We start from the raw sequence: 24,574 nt of genomic DNA on the forward strand, positions 1-24,574 counted from the left end.
GAACTCATGTGCCAACTCATGGAACATGAGGAGTAATTTCAGCCAACTAGAGCAACCAGCAGCAAGGAATCACATATCAGCAAGCTGGACTAAGACAAAAATAAAGCAAAACGTGGAACAGGAAAATCAAAACTTAGCTTGTCCTGAAGATAACAGACGCAGGGAGCAGAGGTAAAAAGACACGCTGATTACATTGATAGCCGGCGAGGAAATGACAAAAAAGCCAGGTTAAATAGGAAACTCCCATAACCTGATGGAACAGGTGGACACCAGAGACCGCAGAGAACACAAGTCACCCAGTACCATCAGTAACCACCAGAGGGAGCCCAAAAACAGAACTCACAACAGTAGGTGCCTGATGCCTGGCATCAGGAAAAGTGTTCAGCACAAAAGATACTGAGATAAATTCCTGTGCCTTTAGGCTACTTTCACACTAGCATTGTACAACGTACGTCGCAATGCGTCATTTTGCAGAAAAAGCGCATCCTGCAAAGTTGCCCGCAGGATGCATTTTTTCTCCATAGACTTTCATTAGCGACGCACTGCGACGGATTGCCAGATGTCGCATCCGTCGTGCGACGGATGCGTTGTGTTTTTGCAGTCTGTCGGGACAAAAAAACGTTCCATCCAATGTTTTTTGGTCCGTCAGTTCCGCCCCCTCCTCCCCGGACCTTACAATGTGGCAGCGGATGCGTTGTAAAACTGCATCCTCTGCCCCGTTGTGATTTTATTTCACAGAATGTGTCGGTACGTCGGCCCGACGCACTGCGACGGGCCCGTACCGACGCTAGTGTGAAAGTAGCCTAATCAAACATACAGGTGTCGGTCACAAAGTGTGGGAGAAGAACTAAAGCAGGCAGCACTGTGTGTTTGGGCAACGTCCTATTAACTAGTTAAATGCCGCTGTCAAACTCTGACAGCGGCATTTAACGTGCACTTCCGGCCATCGGCCTGGAAATACATGCACTGCTGACCACCGTCACATGATCTGGGGTCAGCAGTGAGCAGTGAGTTGGCATGACAACCAAAGGTCTCCTTGAGACCTCTATGGTTGCTGATGCCAGATTGCTATGATCGCCACCCTGTGGCTGGCGCTGATAGCAATTCTGTAATTCTACTACATAGGGGCGATCTGAGCATTGCCTCTATGTAGCAGAGGTGATCAAGTTGTGAATGCCATTGTCAAACGCTGACAGCGGCATTTCACAAGCGCTTCCGGCAAATCGCGCTGGAAACACGCACACTAGTGACCCCCGTCACGTGATCGCGGGTCACCAGTGTGTTGGCATGACAACCGGAGGTCTCCTGGAGACCTCTATGGTTGTCAGTGTCCACTTGCTGTCAGCGCCACCCAGTGGTCGGCGCTCATAGCAAGTGAGTAAATCTGTTATATAGAGGCAATCAGATCATCGCTTCTATGTAGCAGAGCCGATCAGGTTGTGCCAGCTTCTAGTCTCCCATGGAGGCTATTGAATGAAGCATGCCAAAAGTAAAAAAAAATGTGTTTCAAAATATGAAAAAAAGCAAAAAAACATAAAAGTTGAAATCACCCCTCTTTTGCCCCAATCAAAATAAAATAATAAAAATAAAATCAAACCTACACATATTTGGCATCACCACGTTCAGACTCGCCCGATCTATCAATAAAAAAAAGGATTAACCTGATCACTAAACAGTGTAGCAAGAAAAAAATCAAAACCCCAGAATTACGTTTTTGGTCAGCGTGACATTGCATTAAAATGCAATAACAGGCGATCAAATGATCGAATGTGCACAAAAGTGGTATCATTAAAAACACCAACTCAGCACGCAAAAAATATGCCTTCACTCAACCCAAGATCATGAAAAATGGAGACGCTACGGGTATCGGAAAATTGCGCTTTCCTTTTTTTTTTTAGCAAACTTTGGAATTTTTTTTCACCACTTAGATAAAAAAGAACCTACTGTACATATGTTTGGTGTCTATGAACTCCTAATGACCTGGAGAATCATAATGGCAGGCCAGTTTTAACATTTAGTGAACCCATGTGTGAGATTGCACTGTTTTTGCAATTTTGCCGCACTTGGATTTTTTTTCCTGTTTTCTAATACACAACATGCTAAAACCAATGATGTCATTTAAAAGTACAATTTGTCCCACACAAAAAAAACCCTCACATGGCCATATTGATGGAAAAGTAAAAAAGTTATGGCTCTGGAAAGAAGGGGAGCGAAAAACGAAAACGCAAAACCAAAAATACCTCCGGGGGTGAAGGGGTTAACCCCTTCACAAACTTTGACATATATGTACGTCAAAGGTCGTGTCCATGCCGACTCAGACAATGAGATCCACCCATGGCTGTTAACCCGTTAAATGCCGCTGTCAATCATTTCTGCTGCACATTGCAGAGCTGAAGCCCTGCTATGTGTAGTACAGGCAATCGGATGATCGCAGCTTTCAGTCTCCTAAGGGGACTATTGAAGAAAATAAAAAAAGTAAAAATAAAGTTAACAAAAAAAATAAAAAATACGCATGGTATCACTGTGTTCAGAAATGTTCGATCTATTAAAATATAAAGTAAATTAATTAGATGAGTAAACGGTGTAATGAGAAAAACAATCAAAACACCAGAATAATGTTATTTTACAGCAGTAAAATTGCAATAAAATGCAATAACAGGAGATCAAAACATTGTATGTACTCCAGAGAGGTAACAATAAAAATGGCAGCTCAAAGTACAAAAAATAAGCCCTCACCTAGCCCCAGATCATGAAAGATGGAGATGCATTGGGTCTCAGAATATGGCGATATAAGCAAATTATTATTATTTTTTCTTCCTAATTTCGGATTTATACTTGTTTGGTATCTGCATACTTATACTGACCTGGTGAATCATATTTCCAGCATGGTAAATAAAAAACCCAAAAGCAATTATGGAATTGCAATTTCACCACACTTGGATTTTTTTCCCATATTGCAGTACGCTATTTGGTAAAATCAATGGTGTCATTCAAAAGTACAACTTGTCTCACAAAAAAACAAGCCGTCATACGGCTATATTGATATAAAAATTAAAACGTTATGGCTGCGGGAAGAAAGGGAACAAAAAAATGAAAATGCAAAAATGGAAAATTGCACATGTGTGATAGGGTTAAAGTTTTGAAGTGTCAAGATGGCTTTAAGTCATCAGTGTATCAATCAGCTTCCACTTACTGAACACGTATACAGAAGCGCTGGAAAAAGAATTGAAATATTATTACACATGCAATATCATTTATACGACAAAAAGAAATTCCATCATCCTAAAAGTCTTATGTTGACACCTAAGCTTTAGAACATAGGAGCACACTGTGCTGAGAATACATATTCAGAATATTATGCAATCCCTTTGAATACAGTACATCTAATTGTGCAGAGAAATTCCACATGCTTTTAACGGCTGTCCCCAGCACTAAACCTTCCTGGACACAGTGAATAGTGCTGCTTTCCAGGAAATAATACGCTACACTCCATAAAGGGAAGTTATATAATTTATTGGCATCAACTATTTTTGTATAATTTGTTATAGTTTTTGTGAAAATTAATATTAAGTGAAATATGTACACCTTAACAGATTTCCTTTCAGAATTAACATTTTCTATGAAATACCATACTTCAAAATACTCCCGCAAATATGGGTAATTTTTTGCAAATCAGATTTGTTATTTTTCACACCCAAAAAGTAAACTTTCCTAACAAATTAATTCAAGACTGTATTGAAAAAATGAGTACACCCAAATGAAAGTGTTAGGATCAAAGCTAATGTTTAGATTGCAAAATTCTAAATAACAAGAATTCAACCAAAGGAAAGTCTAATTATGTGGAGTACAACAAAAAATGTATGGTGCCTTCAGTGAAACATGGTGGTGGCAGTGTGCTTATGTGAGGCTGCATGAGTGCTCCTGGTGTCGGAAAGCTACATTTCATTGACGGTGTCATGAATTTAAAGAAGTCATGTTCTGTATTAAAAAGAGAAGATGCTGCCATCACGCCCTTGGTAGACAAGCACTTATCCAATATGTCAATGATTCAAAACACTCCTCAAAAGCCACTGTTGCATTTTTAAAGAACAGTGTGAAAGTGATTCAGTGGCCATAAGGGTTGAGCGACTTTTACTTTTTTAGGATCGAGTCGGGTTTCGCGAAACCCGACTATCTCAAAAGTCGAGTCGAGTGAAATAGGCCGATTATCGCGAAAAGTCGGGGATCAACCGAAACACGAAACCCAATGCAAGTCAAAGTTAAATGGGAAGCATAGTCGGCAGTAAGTGGAGGCAAGGAAAACACCTACAGTGCCCATTTTAATGGCAAAAACATCCATTCTTGTTACTGAAGCTTGTCAATCTTAATTTACCTTATAATAATAGTTAGGCATTGGACATTGGGGGTCATTTGGCTAAAGTTGTGGGGGGTAGGGCTGGTTCAAGTATTTAGTGGGCCCAGGAAACATGGACCACGTTACGGCAGTGGAGCGGGGAGAGGTAAGTATTTCAACTTTGCAAGTGCTATGATACTGAGCAAGCAGGGGGGGGCCCACTCGTTCGCATTGGCACTGGCACAGGGCCCCTCAAAGTACAGTGGTGTGTTTGCACGGCGGGGGCGCCTCCCACCGGCAGCGACACTTTTGCGTACTATGAGGGGCCCTGTGCCAGTGACTTCGCCAATGAGTTTTCCCCCCCTCACCTGATGAAGGAACCTGCACTTTCATCTGCACCTTCCTCTTTGTCCCCGTATAAGGTGGTATAGTATGCGGGAAGGGGAACCTGACTTTCAGCAGGGTCAGTTTCTGGCTGTGTAGCGTGTAAGGGGAATGTAGTGGTCTGGGTCAATGTACCAGAAGACTCATCTATCACTGGCTGGGCAATAGACAGGATGAGGAGGAAGCACAGATATAGGCCCAAATAATAAAGTGGGCTATATGCATTTCAAAATTGGTAACAGGACTAACCAGGCGGCATTGCTTTTTTCAGTGGAGGACAACTGTAATGAGAGGCTGACACAGTGAGTAGGCCCAAATCAGTAAGTAGGCTAAATGCAGTTCAAAATTGGTAACAGTAGTAAACAGGCGGCACTGCTTTGTTCAGTGGAGGAGAGCAGCAAGGAGCGGCAGACACCGTTAGTAGGGCCAACAAAACAAGTAGGCCAAATGCAGTGTTATATTAAAACGTCTTAATGAAAGCCTGAAGATAGAAGCTCAGGAAAGGAAACCAGGAGAAAACCTTGGAGCGGCAGACACTGTTAGTAGGCCCAACCAAACTAGTAAGACAAATGCAGTGTAATCTAATAGCTACTTAATGAAAGCCTGAAGATAGAAGCTCAGGAAAGGAAACCAGGAGAACACCTAGGAGCGGCAGACACCGTTAGTAGGCCCCAACCAAACTAGTAGGCCAAATGCAGTTTAATATTTAAAAAAACATAGGACGAAAGCCTGAAGATTGAAGCTAATGGAAAAAAACCAGGAGAACACCAAGGAGCGGCAGACACCGTTAGTAGGCCCCAACCAAACTAGTAGTCCCAATGCAGTTTTCAAATTCCGATAGGCTGAAAACCTGACAATTGAAGCTCAGCTTTCTTAAGAGGAGGACAGCTGTATTGAGCGGCGCAGACAGACACAGGTAGTAGGCCTTAGGCTGGGTTCACATTGCGCTAGGTGTGTCCGTCTAACGGACTCGTTTTTAAGTAGTAAAAACGCAATGTAACGCACATACTAACGCGCCCATAGACTTGCATTGTCTGACGCATCGTGACGCATCCCTAAATTGGTATGCGTTTGTCACATAACGTTTTTTTTCTGACGGACCTTCAACGCGGCTTGCAGCGTTTTCGGGTCCGGCCAAGCTAACGCACTACTAACGGAAGCGTTCATTCTGCCATAGAAGGCTATGGCAAACGCAGTCAGACGCAAATCATGAAAAATTTCCAAATAGAACCACACGTTTTAATAGCGTTTGAGGGTGGTCACATGTGGTCATGTGACAGGAAATGTGACTTCGGCCATTAAAATATCCCACTCACACAAAGTCTCCTGCACGTGACAGAGTGTTTTGCCGTAGCTCTTATAAATTGTAAGTACATTTCTATATATTATATATCTCTGTATACATCATGGGAGTCTGTAATGTCCGTCGGATGTGTGTGTACTAAAAATGTATTGTTTTGTTGCACACAGATGTCGGATACAGATGTCAGCAGCAGCAGCGTGTCTGCGATTTTTTCTTCTGAGTCGGTAGGCTTGCACTTTAAAAAACCATGTTGTGTGAAACTCCATTGTATTGAGCTAGGCATAACAATCCTGTTTATTGTTTTATTGTGAGTAGGAGTCTTCTGAGCCCGAGGCTGTTAGACCTCCCCCCAAAAAACACGCAAAAACAACAAAGGTACATAGCACACATGTTGAATTTTTCAGGCATAAATTTATTGATCCAATGAATGTTAACATTATTTAATGTTAAAATATTTTTTTTTACATTTTACATACACAATAGGTTGTGGCACAAGGAGGACAAAAAAGAAAAAAGGTCCCTAGACGTCTGTCGTCGCCACAACTGCCAGTGGTAAATATAAAACTAGAAATATTCTATCCAATATTTACCAACAATCTATCTATTCACTTTCTATCTACTATATCTATAAACTATCTATCAACTATCTATCGCTCCATCTATTTGTCTATCTATATCTATGTATCTATCTATCTATCAATATCTATGTATCTATCTATCTATCTATCTATCTATCTATATCTATCTATATCTATGTATCTATCTATATATCTATCTATCAATATCTATGTATCTATCTATCTATCTATCTATCTATCTATATCTATCTATATCTATGTATCTATCTATATATCTATCTATCTATATCTATGTATCTATCTATCTATATATCTATCTATCAATATCTATCTATCAATCTATATCTATCTATCTATCTATGTATCTATCTATCTATCTATATATCTATCTATCAATATCTATGTATCTATCTATCTATCTATCTATCTATCTATATATCTATCTATCAATATCTATGTATCTATCTATCTATCAATGTATATCTATCTATCTACATCTATCTATCTATCTATATATATATATATTGCTATATCTATGTATCTATCTATCTCTGTATATATGAATATGGCCATCCAGTGAAATTGACACTATCAACATAACGTTTTGTGTTTACATAGTCCAAGTCAGCGACAAAAAAAAAAAAGGATTGTCGTTGACGAAGAGCCATTGACTATCCACAATGAGACACTTATTAACCTTGTGGAAGCCAACCCCTCCATATGGGACCAGAGCGACAGCTCCCACCATGACATCGTGAAGAACCGGAAGTTGTGGGATCAAATAATCTGTCACTTTGATCCCCGATACATGGAGAAGTCGACAACCTCAAAGAAAAAAATTGGTAAATATTGGTGACGTAACATCGGAAAATGTTTAAAAAAAAAAAAAATTTCTATCCTATCAACCTATCCACTTGTTGTCTGCTATCTATCTCTCAATTATCAACTATCTGTACACTATATATCTATCTATCTATACACTATTTCTACACTATTTCTTATCTAACAACTATCTATCTACTATTTATATATCAACTATCGTAGCAAACTATGAACAATTTTTCCTATATCTTAACACAATCTACTATTTTTATATATTTTTTATTTTTTTTTAAATTTAAAGCCGATGCTGTCCATACCCGTTGGAAGTCCATCCGCGATCGCTTTGTCCGTGACTACCGGAACAGTCAGAATGCACCAAGCGGATCAAGTGGCAAACGGGTGACACCGTATGTGCATTATGACCAACTGCTCTTTCTTCAGAAAACAGTGTCTCAGCGCTCGTAAGTACAAGAAGGTCTGTGTGCGAGACTAAATTGTTTAAAGGAAAATAAGTAATTTTTGTTTTTGGGTTACAGCACGATATGCAGTACCGCTGCTCCTAGACCAGCAGAGGAACTTGAGCCTTCTTCAGTGGAACCAACGCAACCTGAAGATGTGTCTGGCATCAGCGAGCCACGATCTGCGGATAGAAGCACTGTTGCTGCAGGTGTGAGTGCCCGGTTGCAATCACAGCGTGGACGCAAGCGAGCATCTCAAAAAGATGAAGCAGATGCAATTATCGTGGATGGACTCCAACGGATAGAGGACATGTGTCGCAGTGAGCTCAAAGACCTGAGACGAGAAATTACCGAGCTGCAAGCACGCGAGTCTGTCTACTCTGCTAATGAGTGGAAGCTACTTTTATTATCCTATGTGCCTGTAGTACAAAATATCCCGGCACATAGAAACCTTATGTTTCGACAAAGACTTAACGAGCTTGTAGAGGAATTTGTGGGCACCGAGGAACCCGCTCCATCGGGAAGAAGAAGACTGGACATGCCGCCCTACAACCCTCAATATAGAGGCCGGGGTGAAACGAGCGTGGAACCTCAAAGACAATGTAGCAGTCCATCATATAGTTGGGCAGACAATACTCCCGTGCAGTACCAAAGTCTTTAGTACAGTTCACTGTCCACAGCCAGGTGCAATTACCGCGTTGGAATTTTTTTTTGGGGGGGGGTTTTGTTGTTAATTTCTATTTTCCTTTTTTTTTTCATCCCTATGGGATATCATATGTTACACCTGTGTACCAACAGTTTGTTGGGAAAATACAAAAACATTTAGTAAACTGTTTCAAATTTCAGATTCTTGTATGACTTTAACTTTAACGCATCAAGCGAAATCTGACGAGCTCAGACACAAACATCTTGCTAGCAGAAGTTCACTCAATGCTTTCAAAATGGAGAATGAGTCTGTGCCCACACCCGACAATGACAAAAGGGAAAAAAAAAAAAAAAGAACAACTTTATTGACAGTGACAAACGCAGACAAACGGATACTTCGTAAACGGACATCAAAATGAAAAAACGCGATCACATGCGTTAACGCTAGCGTTACCGTGACGACGAATTTCACATATTTTTGCTCCGTTTCTGTACTTTCGTTTAACGCATCCGTTTAACGCCATGTACTTGACGCAATGTGAACCTAGCCTTACACCACAAAGTTGTCTCAAAGCAGTTTAAAAAAGGTTACAGGGGTACACGGGCAGCAATGGTGTGGTCAGCGGAGGGCAATTGGAAGGAGGGAACGCAGACAGACTTACTAGGCCTAAAATAAAAAAGTATAGTAATGACACGTCACTCCTCTTTATATTTAGTGGTGCTCAAAAGAAGAGGGCAACCACTCCCCTTATATATAAACAAAAAATATGCTTTTGGCACTCAAAGAGTCTATTTATTATTCAGATTTATTAAGCAATACATTTCCAAGCAGACAGTAGTAACGTTTCGGTCATAACATTGACCTTCATCAGACTGAAATGTACAAAAAGAAAAAAACAGTTACATAATATAGATTAAAATACATCCATATTAGACACATCATAGATACAACAAAAATGAATATGAACCACCAACGAGAATACCCGATACAACAGAAAAACTTGACACTTGCTCCTAAAACTGTGATAGAAAGATACCACTTGCTGAGACTTTCTCCATAGAGTTACAGTCTGTAATTTTACTGAGTGACACAAAGAGGTTCATATAGGAAACTAAATGACTTAGTAACAAAAATCATCATGACACTGGTACACAACCTGGAAAAAAACTAGAAAAAAACTAGAAAAAAATCTTACCCCAATGTCACCCTGGGTGTTCTTATTCACTGATATTATCTTGAAAATAAACCTATTCCTAGCTGACATTGGGGTAAGATTTTTTTCTAGTTTTTTTCTAGTTTTTTTCCAGGTTGTGTACCAGTGTCATGATGATTTTTGTTACTAAGTCATTTAGTTTCCTATATGAACCTCTTTGTGTCACTCAGTAAAATTACAGACTGTATCTCTATGGAGAAAGTCTCAGCAAGTGGTATCTTTCTATCACAGTTTTAGGAGCAAGTGTCAAGTTTTTCTGTTGTATCGGTTATTCTTGTTGGTGGTTCATATTCATTTTTATGGATGTATTTTAATCTATATTATGTAACTGTTTTTTTCTTTTTGTACATTTCAGTCTGATGAAGGTCAATGTTATGACCGAAACGTTACTACTGTCTGCTTGGAAATTTATTGCTTAATAAATCTGAATAATAAATAGACTCTTTGAGTGCCAAAAGCATATTTTTGTTTAAAATAAAAAAGTAGGCTCTATGCACTTTTAAATAGGTTCCAGGGGTACACAGGCAGCATTGGTGTGGTCAGTGGAGGACAATTTGAAGGAGGGACCGCAGACAGACTTACTAGGCCTAAAATAAAAAAAGTAGGCTCTGTGCACTTTTAAATAGGTTCCAGGGGTACACTGGCAGCATTGGTGTGGTCAGCGGAGGACAATTGGAAGGAGGGACCGCAGACAGACTTACTAGGCCTAAAATAAAAAAGTTGGCTCGATGCAGATTTACATAGGTTCCATGGGTACACAGGCAGCATTGGTGTGGTCAGCGGAGGACAATTGGAAGGAATGTCTGACACAGTTAGTAGGCCAAAATAATAAATTGAGGTTAATGTCTGGCAAAAAAAAAATTTAACAAATAAACAGGTGGCGTACCTAGGTACAGGGGTGGGCTCCTCTGCTGACTTGCAGACAGTGGTATTTGGTGCAAAGTATTAACTGGTGTAAATGTAGGACAGGGCCCCTGAATATTTTTACTAGCATCATATATGTCAACAAATTGGTATTGGCACTGCCATTGAAGGATTTAACCGCATAGACTAAACAGTGGTAGAGCAGTGAGAGATAATTTTGCAACTGGTAGAGCAATGTTTGAGCTTGGGGGGGACACTCTCTCGTGGCCGGCGGTACTGACCCAGGGCCCCTCATGTTACAACGGTGTGTCTGACGTTGGGTGCACACCACCACCACCAGAGACACTTCATTGTACTATGAGGGACCCTGTGCCAGTGCCGTCGCCCAAAAGTGGGCACACCCACCTCTTCAGACAAACGGCACTCTCACGGGTGCTTGCACCAAGTGGTGACCACGGCCCCGTGGGGGGAGTCAGCCCATTTAGGGAGGTGTAAAAATGTTGTATGCTGGACATACAGCAGCTGCAAATTAGGAGATTGGAATAGTCAGTAAGACCAGTCCAAAAGCAAGACCTTTTTACAGGAAAGCTAGGTGTCAGTGGGGAAAGGTGGGGCAAAATAATTAGAAATCCATGATTGGTTCATTTTAATGAAGATCATCAACATTTTGGGTAGCCAGACGACTCCTTTTTTTGGTCAGTATTGAACCAGCAGCACTGAATACTCTTCCTGATAGCACACTAGCTGCTGGGCAAGCAAGCTCCTGCAATGCATATTCTGCCAATTCAGACCAGGTGTCTATTTTGGATGCCCAGTAATCAAATGGGAATGACGGGTGAGGGAGAACATTGATAAGGGAGGAAAAATAGTTAGTAACCACACTGGACAAATGTTGTCTCCTGTCACTTTGAATTGATGCTGCAGTACCTGTCCTGTCTGCGGTCATTGCGAAATCACTCCACAACCTGGTCAGAAAACCCCTCTGTCCAACGCCACTTCTGATTTGTGCACCTGTAACACCTCTGCCATGTTGCCCCCTGCAGCTCGTGTGAGAACCATCACCACTGCTGTGTGCTGGGAATGCCTGAATCAAACGGTCTACAAGAGTTGCTTGTTTGGTTGCCAATATTTGATCAAGGTTCTCATGTGGCATGATATTTAGCAATTTCCCTTTATAGCGTGGATCCAGGAGGCAGGCAAACCAGTAATCGTCATCGGTCACCATTTTTATAATGCGGGGGTCCCTTTTTAGGATACGCAAGGCATATTTCGCCATGTGGGCCAATGTTCCAGGTGTCAATTCACTGCTTGTGCTGGGTTGAGGAGCACTTTCTGGCAAATCAACGTCACTTGTCTCCCTCAAAAACCCTGAACCTGACCTTGCAACGCCACCAGTTTCTATTGCCACCTGAGAAGCTTCCTCATCCAAAAAATATTCATCCCCATCATCCTCCTTGTCCTCCTCCTCTTCGCCCGCCACCTCATCTAGTAGACTTCCTTGACCAGACAATGGCTGACTGTCATCAAGGCTTTCCTCTTCCTCTGCTGCAGACGCCTGCTCCTTTATGTGCGTCAAACTTTGCATCAGCAAACACATTAGGGGGATGCTCATGCTTATGATGATATCGTCTGCACTAACCAGACGTGTGCATTCCTCAAAACACTGAAGGACTTGACACAGGTCTTGTAGCTTTGACCACTGCTCACCTGACAACTTCATGTCTGCCATCCAACTGCCTGCCCGTGTATGTGTATCCTCCCACAAATACATAAAAGCACGCCTCTGTTCGCACAGCCTCTGAAGCATGTGCAGTGTGGAGTCCCACCTTGTTGCAACGTTGATTATTAGGCTGGGGAAGCTTCAAAGATCGCTGATGGTTCTGCATACAGCTGGAGTGTACGGGCGAACAGCGGATGTGCGAGCAAGTCTGCGCACCTTCAGGAGCAGGTCGGGTAACCCCGGATAAATTTTTAGGAAGCACTGCACCACCAGGTTCAAGATGTGATCCAGGCAAGGAATGTGTTTCAGTTGTGAAAGGGCTATGGCAGCCATAAAATTCCTTCCGTTATCACTATCTACCTTGCCTGCCTAAAGATGTACACTGCCCAGCCATGACAGAGCTTCTTGCTGCAAGAACTCGGACAGAACTTCCGCGGTGTGTTTATTGTCGCCCAAACACTTCATTTCCAACACAGCCTGCTGACGCTTGCCACTAGCTGATCCATAATGGGACACCTCGTGTGCAACAGTGGCACCTGTGGATGGAGTGGTCGTGCGACTGCGGTCTGTGGCAAGCTCTCGCTTCTGCTGGAGGATGAGGAGGAGGAGGAGCGGGGGCGAACGCCTACAGCCAACTGTTTCCTAGACCGTGGGCTAGGCAGAACGGTCCCAATATGGCTGTTGGCTGTCCCCTGTGGACCCTGCATCCACCACATTAACCCAGTGTGCCGTGATGGACACGTAACGTCCCTGTCCATGCCTACTGGTCCATGCATCTGTTGTGAGGTGCACCTTTCTACTGACAGATTGCCTGAGTGCATGGACAATGCGGTCTTTTACATGCTGGTGGAGGGCTGGGATGACTTTTCTCGCAAAGAAGTGTCGACTGAGTAGGTCGTAGCGTGGTACTGCGTAGTCCATCAGGGCTTTGAAAGCTTTGCTTTCAACTAACTGGTAGGGCATCATCTCTAACGAGATTAGTCTAGCAATGTGGGCGTTCAAATCCTGTGTACGCAGATGAGAGGATGAGTACTTCCTTTTCCTAACGAGAGTCTCTTGTAGGGTGAGCTGGACTGGAGAGCTGCATATGGTGGAACTAGCGGGGGTGATGGTGGACATGGCAGACTGAGAGAGGGTTGGTGATGGTATTCTTGCAGTTGGCCTACATACAGTGTTTCCTACCACGAACCTGGTGATTCCCTGACTGCTTTGGCATTGCAACAAAAGCTCCACATTTGCTGCAGGTGGTGTCGTAAACAGTGGGCTTACAGTGAGGGAAGGAATGTAGCGTTGCTGACTAGCTTTATTGTGAGAGGGTGCAACAACATTACGGGACGTTTGGTAGTTAGTCCAGGCTTGCAAGTGCATGGTGGTTAAATGTCTACGCATGCAACTTGTATTTAGATTTTTCACATTCTGACCTCTGCTGAAGGTCCTTGAGCATTTCTTACAGATGACTTTGCACTGATCATTTGGATCTTGTTTAAAAAATTGCCAGACTGCACTCTTCCTACTATTGAATACCTTTTCAGGCATTGCACACTGAGCTACTTTAACCGGATGGCCACGCTGTCCTACAACTGTTTTTGGTTTTGACACATGTTTTTGGCCAGATACGGGCCTGCCAGATGAAAGCTGTTGCGATGTTGATGCCTGCTGCGGCTCATCCTCCTCCACTTCAGAGCTACTGCCGGCGGCACCCTGTTCCCCCAATAGCTGCCAATCGGGGTCAACAACTGGGTCATCTATCACCTCCTCTTCTATGTCCTGTGCATCTTCCTCTGTGTCACTGTGTAAACCGGTGCTATAGCGTTCGGGACGGGGCACCATAGTCTCATAAGGGTCAGATTCTGGCTCAGTACACTGCGAGGGCAATGTTGTGATCTGAGTCAATGGAACAGCATAATAATCTAGCTGTGGCTGTGCATCTGTGCACTCCATGTCCAATTCATCTTGTAATGGGCATGGCCTGTTAACAATTTCCCTTTCTAACCCAGGCACGGTATGTGTAAAGAGCTCCATGGAGTAATCTGTTGTGTCGCCTGACGCATCCTTCTCTGTTGTTCTGGGTGAAGGACACAAGGAAGTGACTTGTTCCTGACCGGGAGCATCCACTGACGACGCGCTGCTTTTAAATTTTGCACTTTCCGAAGAGGAGGAGAAAGAGCTAGAGGCAGAGTCAGCAAGGAAAGCAAAACTTGTTCCTGCTGCTCCGGCTTTAAAAGCGGTTTTCCTACTCCCAGAAAAGGGAGCATTCGAGGCCTTGTGTAGCCAGACGATGACGCTGGCTCACCAACTTGAGACTTAGGTGCTATATTGCTTTTCCCATGACCACCCGATGCTCCACCACCACTACCATCATTACCATCTGGCAATGACCGCCCACAGCCACGACCTCTTCCACCAGACTTCCTCATTCTTGGAAAAATGTAACCAAACTAACAAACATTATATGGTACTGTAAAACCAGTTAGAAGGTGTACGTAAACTTGTTGTGAGTTTAAATCTCCCTTTATAGGTGTGTGAGACTGCTGGGAAAATCAGGCCCACTGTATTACACTACACAGTTTGAGTGGCAGAAAGTGGATGACAGATGCCACAAACAGGACTGACGCAGATGCACTCAGTGGCAATATAAATCTCTCATTTTTATGTGTGGGAGACAGCAGGAAAAAATCAGGCCCACTGTATTACACTACACAGTTTGAGTGGCAGAAAGTGGATGACAGATGCCACAAACAGGACTGACGCAGATGCACTCAGTGGCAATATAAATCTCCCTTTTTTATGTGTGGGAGAATGCAGGAAAAAATCAGGCCCACTGTATTACACTACACAGTTTGAGTGGCAGAAAGTGGATGACAGATGCCACAAACAGGACTGACGCAGATGCACTCAGTGGCAATATAAATCTCCCTTTTTTATGTGTGGGAGAATGCAGGAAAAAATCAGGCCCACTGTATTACACTACACAGTTTGAGTGGCAGAAAGTGGATGACAGATGCCACAAACAGGACTGACACAGATGCACTCAGTGGCAATACAAATCTCCCTTTTTTATGTGTGTGAGAATGCAGGAAAAAATCAGGCCCACTGTATTACACTACACAGTTTGAGTGGCAGAAAGTGGATGACAGATGCCACAAACAGGACTGACGCAGATGCACTCAGTGGCAATATAAATCTCCCTTTTTATGTGTGGGAGACAGCAGGAAGAAATCAGGCCCACTGTATTACACTACATAGTTTGAGTGGCAGAAAGTGGATGACAGATGCCACAAACAGGTCTGACGCAGATGCACTCAGTGGCAATATAAATCTCCCTTTTTATGTGTGGGAGACAGCAGGAAAAAATCAGGCCCACTGCATTACACTACACAGTTTGAGTGGTAGAAAGTGGATGACAGATGCCACAAACAGGACTGACGCGGATGCACTCAGTGGCAATATAAATCTCCCTTTTTTTATGTGTGGGAGAATGCAGGAAAAAATCAGGCCCACTGTATTACACTACACAGTTTGAGTGGCAGAAAGTGATTGGCAGATATATCAAAAAAATACAAGGGCTGTAGTAGAATTTCCATCTCCCTACAATGATCAAAGGACAAGTATGGCAGCAATAAAATGGACTGCCGCACACAAAAGTGTGGACAAAGAAACAAGAGAACTGTGCAGAAAAGAAGGAGCCATAGGATTTTTGCTTTGAAAAAAGCAGTTGGTTTGCACAGCGGCGTACAAACAGCAATGCAGCTATCAGGGAGCCTTATAAGCTACAGAGCTGATGCACAGAAATCTAGCCTCCACTGTCCCTGCAAAGAAAAGGTGGTGTTGGACAGTGGAAATCGCTACAGCACAAGTGGTTTGGGGGTTAATATTCCCTTCCTAACAATATCCCTGCTTCAGACGAAGCGGCAGCAACCTCTCCCTATGCTCAGATCGGCAGAAGTAAAATGGCGGTCAGCGTGCACGCTCCTTTATAGCCCCTGTGACACCGCAGAAAGCATGCCAATCACTGCAATGCCCTTCTCTAAGATGGTGGGAACTGAGACCTATGTCATCACGCTGCCCACACTCTGCGTCCTCCTTCATTGGCTGAGAAATGGTGCTGAACGCGTCATATGAAACGCAACTTTGGCGTGAAGATCGCGCGTTAGACCTCGTTAGTGCTCATGCATTGCAATGCTTTATAAAAGTGAGAAGAGTGCTAAAATGAAAGTCCCATAGAAAGACTAAAGGTACCGTCACATTTAGCGACGCTGCAGCGATATAGACAACGATGCCGATCGCTGCAGCGTCGCTGTTTAGGTCGTTGTGTGGTCGCTGGAGAGCTGTCACACAGACAGCTCTCCAGCGACCAACGATGCCGAAGTCCCCAGGTAACCAGGGTAAACATCGGGTTACTAAGCGCAGGGCCGCGCTTAGTAACCCAATGTTTACCCTGGTTACCATTGTAAAAGTTTAAAAAAATAAACACTACATACTTACATTCCAGTGTCTGTCGTGTCCCCCGGCGTCAGCTTCCCGCACTGTGTCAGCGCCGTCCGGCCGTAAAGCAGAGCACAGCGGTGACGTCACCGCTGTGCTCTGCTTTACAGCCGGCTGGCGCTGACACAGTGCAGGGAAGCTGACGCCGGGAGACAGACACCGGAATGTAAGTATGTAGCGTTTGTTTTTTTTACATTTACAATGGTAACCAGGGTAAACATACGAATGACACTCATCCTACTTTTCTGGATCAACATTGGAGTGATTTTTTTTACGCAGATGTGAGCAAGGCCATATGGAGATAATGGGTTATCGAGGATGACCTGAATAATATCAGTATTTTAAGGTTTTCAGTCACTTACGCTTTAAATATGGAACAAAATCTAAATAGGACACAAATGTAATATTATTCACCACTAGATGGCGATCAGTCACCAATTCAGGAACTAGAGGCTGCAGAGTACAAATCATTACATCAGTATGTCTATACTGTATATGGGACTGCTGGCCCCTGTATTTAGGATTAGTGGGAGTCTATAGTTAACCAAGTCAAATATTTGTTTAATGGTATCTGCAACGAATATGCACGTTGCATTTTTTGAGTGGGATTTTCCTTCCATAACTATAAACTTGTTGAATTCTATTTTAATAATTAGAGTTTCCTGCCTGACCTGACCTCTTAAAGTGAATCTGTCACCGGGTTTTTGCTACCCCATCTGATAACAGCATTAAATAGGGGCAGAGACCCTGATTTCAGTCATATAGCACTTACTGGGCTGCTTGCTTCAGTTTTGATAAGATCTCTATTTTATCTGCTGTAGATCAAGCAGTTCTCTGAATGCTGAGCTCTGTATAATCCCGCCCACACCTCTGATTGGCAGCTTTCTGTACACTGTGCACTTCTCTTTTCTGGATCAGACCCTTCATGCAATTTATAATTATTCTATTGGTAACAAATTACCAAGGGGTAGAGCCATAAGGGTCTGTGCTCATGATCAGGAATTTAGGAAACGTTTTATGTCAGGAGCCAGAATCCCTCAGAAATTACCAAAAATTAAATCAAACAAATAAGTCGGATGAATTAGTTTCCGAGTCATGTTGGGTCAGCTGTGTCTGAATCTGTTCTTCTTGCAGAGACCTTTACCTTTCCTCACAGAAATAGTAACAAAGAGCCATATTGGCTCTGAGTCATCCGTGATCTGTTTAGTGTTCATCATGCTTTATTCAGCTTTCCTGTCACCATAATGTCATTTGCAGTTGGCCATAGATTAACTCTAGATGACATCAGTCCAATGATACAATTTCTTCTGTATGTTAATAACGATCTATATGTCCTGTGATAACTGCTCTTACATGATATAAAGCATTTATAAACTTCAGTGATAATGACTGACATATATCCACTTACATTTATGTTGTAAAGTATTTTTACGACCCGTGATAAAACTAGAAAGCTCACATTCTCATTCATGAGATGATATTCCGTCCTTGCCTCTGATGAGTTCAGACTAGAATGATAGGCTGGGTAAAGAGGTGCCATAGACATCACAGCAAACCTTATGATGTTGATCTTATGTGTAAGGCTGGAGTCATGCGAGAGCATCGGATGCGCTATGCTAATGACCCTCGCCTTCTGCTCTGCTGCGAGCGGGAGCCGTGTGTCATGCGTCTGTGCTCCGAGCCTCCCGCACAGAGCGGATCGGAGCACAGCTGCGGAGGAGGCGCAGAAACAAATTTCTCCGTCTCCTCCATTGCTGGGGTCAGGGTATATCGCACAGCACTCAGTTGATATCCGTGGTCTGCGCTGTCTCACTCGCACCCATAGGCTCATATGGGAGCGAGTGAGCCGAGAGTCGGCTGCGATTGTCACGGACCGAGGAAAACGGCCGACAAAAAATCGGCTGCTAGGAGCTGCCCCATAGCTTAACATTGGTCCGAGCGCAAGGCGTTTTAATCGCCAGTGTGACCCCGGCCTAAGGCGGTCTTCTCACTCTCCTCCAGAACATGATGTCGGGAAACACCTGGTATGTTGAATTAAAATGCCCTGTCGTTTTGTTCATAGGGAAGATAAACTGACACCATAAGTGTCTGGCAGCAGCTTATTGTCGCCTTTTCCCTTTGAAAAGATATGCACATTCAGCCAAAATGAGCGTTCACGTGCATTGGGGGATCGAGTGGAATAGCTGTCAGCTGAACGAGCATTCAGCTGACAGCTATTGAAGGAGAACCTGGTATCTTTAGGGTCTTTCATGTCTGTCTAGAATGTAGGAGAAACCTCCTCCTGCTTTCCTGACTCTAGGGGCTCGCTCATACTGACATACAGCCAGAGTATAACTCGGACGAGTGCTATCCCATGTTTCATATGGAGCAATGTCATACTATGGAGCAGTGCCGACTAGCCTTTATTCTGAAATGCCGAGTCTGCATGAGAAAAGAGTTCGCTAGATGCTGTGATTGGCAGCGTATTTCAAACAGCACACACCCATATAAGTCTAAGGGACATCCGACTGCACTCTGATGTCATCTGAGAGCAGTGTGATTACCGCGGGTGCTGGCGAAGGAGTAGATGGAGAAATTACTTTCTCCATCTCCTTTGCACCTGTGCTGCGATTCTCTAATGCGAGAGGATTAGCACACTGACACTCCGATCACGCTCACAGCAGAGCAGGAGCTGAGGAGCATTACCCTATTGCATCTGATGCTATTGCATCCAATGCTGTGCACTAATGTGACTCTTGGCATCATAATAAAACACAAAGATGGGATTAATTTTTTTAACATGTTCCCTAGCTATGTGATAGAAAACAAAACCTTTTTCATGTATAAAAATATCTGCCCATACTTAGTCCCTTAATAAATAATTGATCTTGAATAAAATAATTGCCCCTCACCATCCTCCCTGCACAAAATATGACCACCCACACTATACCTCTTTTAGTACATTGAATCCACACTATCTACCCATATGAATTATAATCTTCACATTGCCATCCCCTTATAAATTATAACTACCACACTGTCTGCCCTTATGAACTATAACCACCAATGCATCCTCCCTTAATGAAGTATGTCCTATACATGTTTCCCCCCCTCCCCCCCATACTTTTAATCTTATGAGCTATGACCTTTAGGGTATGTGCACACGTCCGGATTTTTAGCGTTTCTTTTTTTGCGGAATTTCGCAATAAAAACGCTATAAATCCGGTAAAAAAACGCTAACATTATGCATCCTATCTTTTAGAATGCATTCCGCATTTTTTGTGCATATGTTAGCGTTTTTTTCCACAAAAAAAATGCATTCCGCAAAAAGAACGGACATGCTCATTCTTTTTGCGGATTTTTTGCAGATTCCATATCAAAAAGGACATTCCGGACAAAAATTTAAAAAAACCGCAAAAATTCCGCAAAAAATCAGCGCAAAATCCGCGCAAAAACGCGCAAATTCCTCGAGAAATCCGCGCGAAAAAAGACGCGGATTTCTGGCAGAATTCTCAGAATTTTGTCAGGAAAAAAACCTGACGTGTGCACATAACCTTACACTGTTCCTATTTCACTCTATCACTGCTATACTCTTTCCCCTCACCCGGTCACCTTACTTTGTCCCTATTTATACAATGTACTGGTGTGCATGCGGTCTCACCTCCATGCTGTCTCCATATTCCATGTTCCCTCCAAGCTGCCTCATCTCCAAACTGTGCCCCTTCTTCACACTGTCTCCTCACACTGTACCATTCTATGCTGCACCTTACCCATGCTGTGCCCCTCCTTAATGCTATCTGGAGTGCCCGCTAGAGCTGTGTGGTACTCAGTCTGGGTCGGGCAGTTCGTCAGGGGTTGTCACGACAGCAGTGACCCGGTCCGTAGCCCTGGGCGTCCAATAAAAGTGAATTGAAAGGGTAATAAAATTTATGGGGGAGTAGTTTGTGACGCCACCCGTGGTGTTCGGCAATAAGGAAAATGGCCGACGCTGCGGTTTATGTCCCCTGGGGCAGTTGATGACACAGCAGAGATGTTACAGCTCTCCACGGGTAGAGCTAGGTTCCAGGGCAGTTAAAGTGTTTAAGTCATTGATGGTGAATGTTGTAGTGCAGGGCAGGTGACGCACAGCAGGGTGCAGTTTTCTCACTTTGCTCACAGTCAGATGGTTAGTTTCCAGCCGGATGCTGTGTCCTCTGGGTCTGTGGTCCAGCCAGCTCTCAGGTAATTTGGGTGCACTTTTCTGAGACTCCCTTTCTTGTGTACCTTCCCAGGCCGTCTCTCTGTGCTGGCTTCGCCCCCCTCCTGCCATGCGCCTCACACACAGTGTCACAAGCCAGCAGCCTTGAGTCCTGTCGGGCGACCCTCTCCTGGTCCCCTTGATCCTATATGGCTGCCTTTTCAGGGAATGTGTGTGGCTGTGGCACATACAGATATTACAGCCTCCAGTTTGCTAGTGCAGCGCCCCAGAGACCTGGTCGTTGCAGTATGGCCCCAAGGCGAGTAGCGGTACGTCCGATAGCACTAACGAGTTCTCCTGACCAGGTATCACCAGAACACATTACACTTCACACTCCGGCCACTAGGGGGAGCAAAAGGCTTTATTTATTGGGCCACTCCTCACACTGGTAAAACTAGGTGCTGGGGAGGAAGTTAGTCAGAGGCTGACTGGGTTGGAAGCAGGCAACATCCCGTGGCAGGGGGTGTTGCGGGGAGAAGACACTGGGGGGTCCCTGTCAGGCGTGGGAACCTGGCAGGTGCCTAGCGACAGAACAGAACGTAACGGAACCGCGCCTGCACACCTTGCGGCGGTATCCTAAGGAAGAGACAAGAGGGGAAGAATATTGTGGAACAGTGTAAATGAGATCAGCACAAAGGAGAGCCAGTAAGAGTCGTGCCGAGAGAGGAAGGCAACATCTTACTGAGGCGCGTAGTCAGTGGCCGGATCACCGTAGGAGTAACTGACTTCAGGCCTTACTTCAAATTCCGCTGGACAGTTGATTATAGGTTGGCTGTCTACCTTTTACACCTACAAAGACATAGGGGGCAACATTGGGAGAGGGGCGTCTCTAGGGTCCCGGAAGACCTCCAAGCCTTCCCGTCAAACGGGTGGCGTCCAAGCCATACTTTATCTGGGGGACGTTAGAAACTAGCAACATCTGGAACCAAAGAACGAGAGAGAGAGCTGTAGAGAACGAACGAAAGAGAACAGCAGTTGTGAGGACTATTCCGAATGCTCAGAAGGGTAGGACTACAACACACAGGCGCTATTGGTAGGCAACGATTTCCATTTGCGAGGGAAACTCTGGATGTGCCCATCGGATCGGCCGGTCTCTGATAGCCCGGTTGAACATGCTCTGGACTGAGTGTACTGAAGCCTTCAGTAAAAGGTAAAGAGATTGCAACTCTGTGTCCTCGTTATTGACTGCGCCTTACACCATCACCATCCACCTTACTGGGAAGCCCTGGGGACATACTTCACCTGTGGGAAGGTTTACCATCCAGCTGCCATTCCTTCACCCCAGCGGACCCCACAGCAGCGTCGGTCGCCCTGACCGAACACCACAGGTGGCGTCACGAACTACTGACAGACTGTACTACCATTTTCATTGGACGCCCCTTAGCAGGGTCACGACCGGGTCCAGCCACCGTGAGAACCGCAGAACAGAAGGAGAAGGGACCGGTACCGAGTGACTTGTGGCCCTGTGTCTCGGGGCGCTCCACTAGCCTTGCAGTTCCTCCACTAGTCTAGGGCCGGTCCCTCACTGCGACCTGTTCCTTCCATCTGACTATGGTCGGCATGGATTCGGGCTTGCAGGGTGGATTCCTCACTGCCCTGGCCCCTAGGACCCCTTCTCTTTCAGGAGCCTCCTCTTCTACCCACCAACTCTCTAACTGACTAACTATCTCCTCACAACTGTCACTCTCTCCACCCATACCCTCTACCTAGTTCCCCCTCCAGTCTGAGATGGGGCCCTTCATCAATAGGGTCCGCCCAGATCCCCTGGCCTGGAGTGGTGTGGTGTTGGATGCTAGTATGTGAGTCCCGGGTAGTGCCCCCTCCTTACCCGAGAGCAAAGTACCACACCTCTTGCTGAGGTGCAGTACCTCTGTGGTGTCTGGACCCTCAGGGGCGCCACATATCCACTGCTCCATACTACACTTCCTCAAACTGCCCCTCTCAATACTATGTCCTATTCCCCCCACTACCCTGATACTGTTCCCTCCACATTGTCCCTTCCTCATACCATACCAGAACCCTCTCTATACTGTGCTCTTACATTGTCACCCCCCACACTTCCCCCATCTATACTGTGCCCCTTCTCCTAGCTATGAGCTTACTTTGTACTTTGCCCTCACATTGTCCCTCCCCACACTGCCTCCTCTTTATAGTGGGTCCCCTCTCCATATGGTACCCTGACACTGTCCCCCCATGTTGCCTCATTTCCATACTGTGCCCTCATAAGATTACTCCCTCTGTATACTGTGCTCCTCACTTATTTTACAGTAAAAGTCCTTCATTGAATCTCCAGCTCCACTATGGAGTGCTTACCATCCCCACATCGTTGCTACGTCTGCAGTGCTTTGAAGATGCAAAGTTGAATCCAGAAAACAAGGAACCAGGTCAGCATTCTGCAGTCTGCTAATTCACCAACCAGCATCATTTTAACAAACACTTTGGTGAATCTGTGGGAACTGGCTAAATCCTATCCCTGGTTAAGCCCTATCCCTTCTAGCTTAAAAACCATGTTATAACATTTTTTTACCACCTTTCTAAAGGAATTTTGTTTCAGGAACTCGCTTATCGTACCTTACAACATTTGTATACCCAGTCATGGGATGCTTCAAAGGCAGAGGTGTATATAGCTTTTCCTGCACCCGGGCCAAATGCTCAATTTTGCGCCCCCCATTTGAACCTTCACTCTATTGAAACTCTATTTGACCAAGCCAAGGTACAGTCCTCAGATTTCTGCCCCCATAATGTCCTGATTTCTGCTCCCTTGATGTGCTCAGATTTCTGCCCCCATCCCGGGTGCAGTTGCATGTGGTGGAGAAATCTTGGGAACATATGGGGGAAGATGGGGGCACAAATCAGGACATTAGGGGGGCAGAAAAAATCTGAGCATATTATGGGGGCATAAATCAGGACATTGCACCCATTCAGCCCCCTGGTGTTGCTTAAGTCCTCACACAGTCAATTTACTCCCCCTGCCCTACTGCCTCCCTATCCTTGCGACCTTGTGTGACGTCTGCTGCCAAATAGCGTCCCCGCCGACCATAACCATCCCCTCCTAGCCAGGTACTTACAAGCCCCTGGAGCCGTCTGGAGCTGGAGCACTTACCACAAACCGCAAGGCTGCCTGTGAAGAGCCGGCGAGTGACGTCAGCAGCGTGATCATGTGACCTGATCACGCTGCTGACGCTTCACTGATGCGGAAGTGCCAGCGGTGGTCAGGGCATAGATCAAGGGTACTAGCATCTGAAGACGCTAATACATCCTTGGGCACTTTCTGTGAGCCGGCTGTCAATTTGACAGCCGGCTCAGAGAACGGAAGAATCTCAGTGTGGGGGTGGCAGAATTCCACCGACGGGGAGCCTCCTCCCTGGACCACTGCATCAGGTGGCCCGCTGGCGCCCCCCTGTCGGCTGCGCCTGGAGCACATGCCCCGGCTGCCCCCCCTGGATACGCCACTGTTCAAAGGGTTAGTCTTGCTCTGCTCACTTGCCTTTTGAGAAGTGAGTGAGTCAGGTGATGTCACATGTAATTATATCTGTCATGAAGTACATATGA

At 44.7% G+C, this 24,574-nt stretch overlaps 1 protein-coding gene and 1 long non-coding RNA gene across 3 annotated transcripts in view; both read left to right on the forward strand.

The window, feature by feature from the left end:
• The window catches only part of CPA6 (carboxypeptidase A6), a 304,313-nt gene that overhangs the window by 42,001 nt on the left and 237,738 nt on the right, over positions 1 to 24,574 (forward strand). The window lies entirely within an intron of this gene.
• LOC138641458 (uncharacterized) lies at positions 5,710 to 7,553 on the forward strand. Of its 2 annotated transcripts, XR_011313850.1 has the most exons (4): positions 5,710 to 6,244; positions 6,336 to 6,395; positions 6,504 to 6,572; positions 7,217 to 7,553. It is a non-coding gene; the product is annotated as an uncharacterized lncRNA (long non-coding RNA). The 2 variants fall into 2 exon arrangements; XR_011313849.1 differs by lacking the exon at positions 7,217 to 7,553 and having other exon boundaries at positions 6,504 to 6,672.

Source organism: Ranitomeya imitator, chromosome 6 (genome assembly GCF_032444005.1).
Source record: "Ranitomeya imitator isolate aRanImi1 chromosome 6, aRanImi1.pri, whole genome shotgun sequence".
NCBI lineage: Eukaryota > Metazoa > Chordata > Amphibia > Anura > Dendrobatidae > Ranitomeya > Ranitomeya imitator.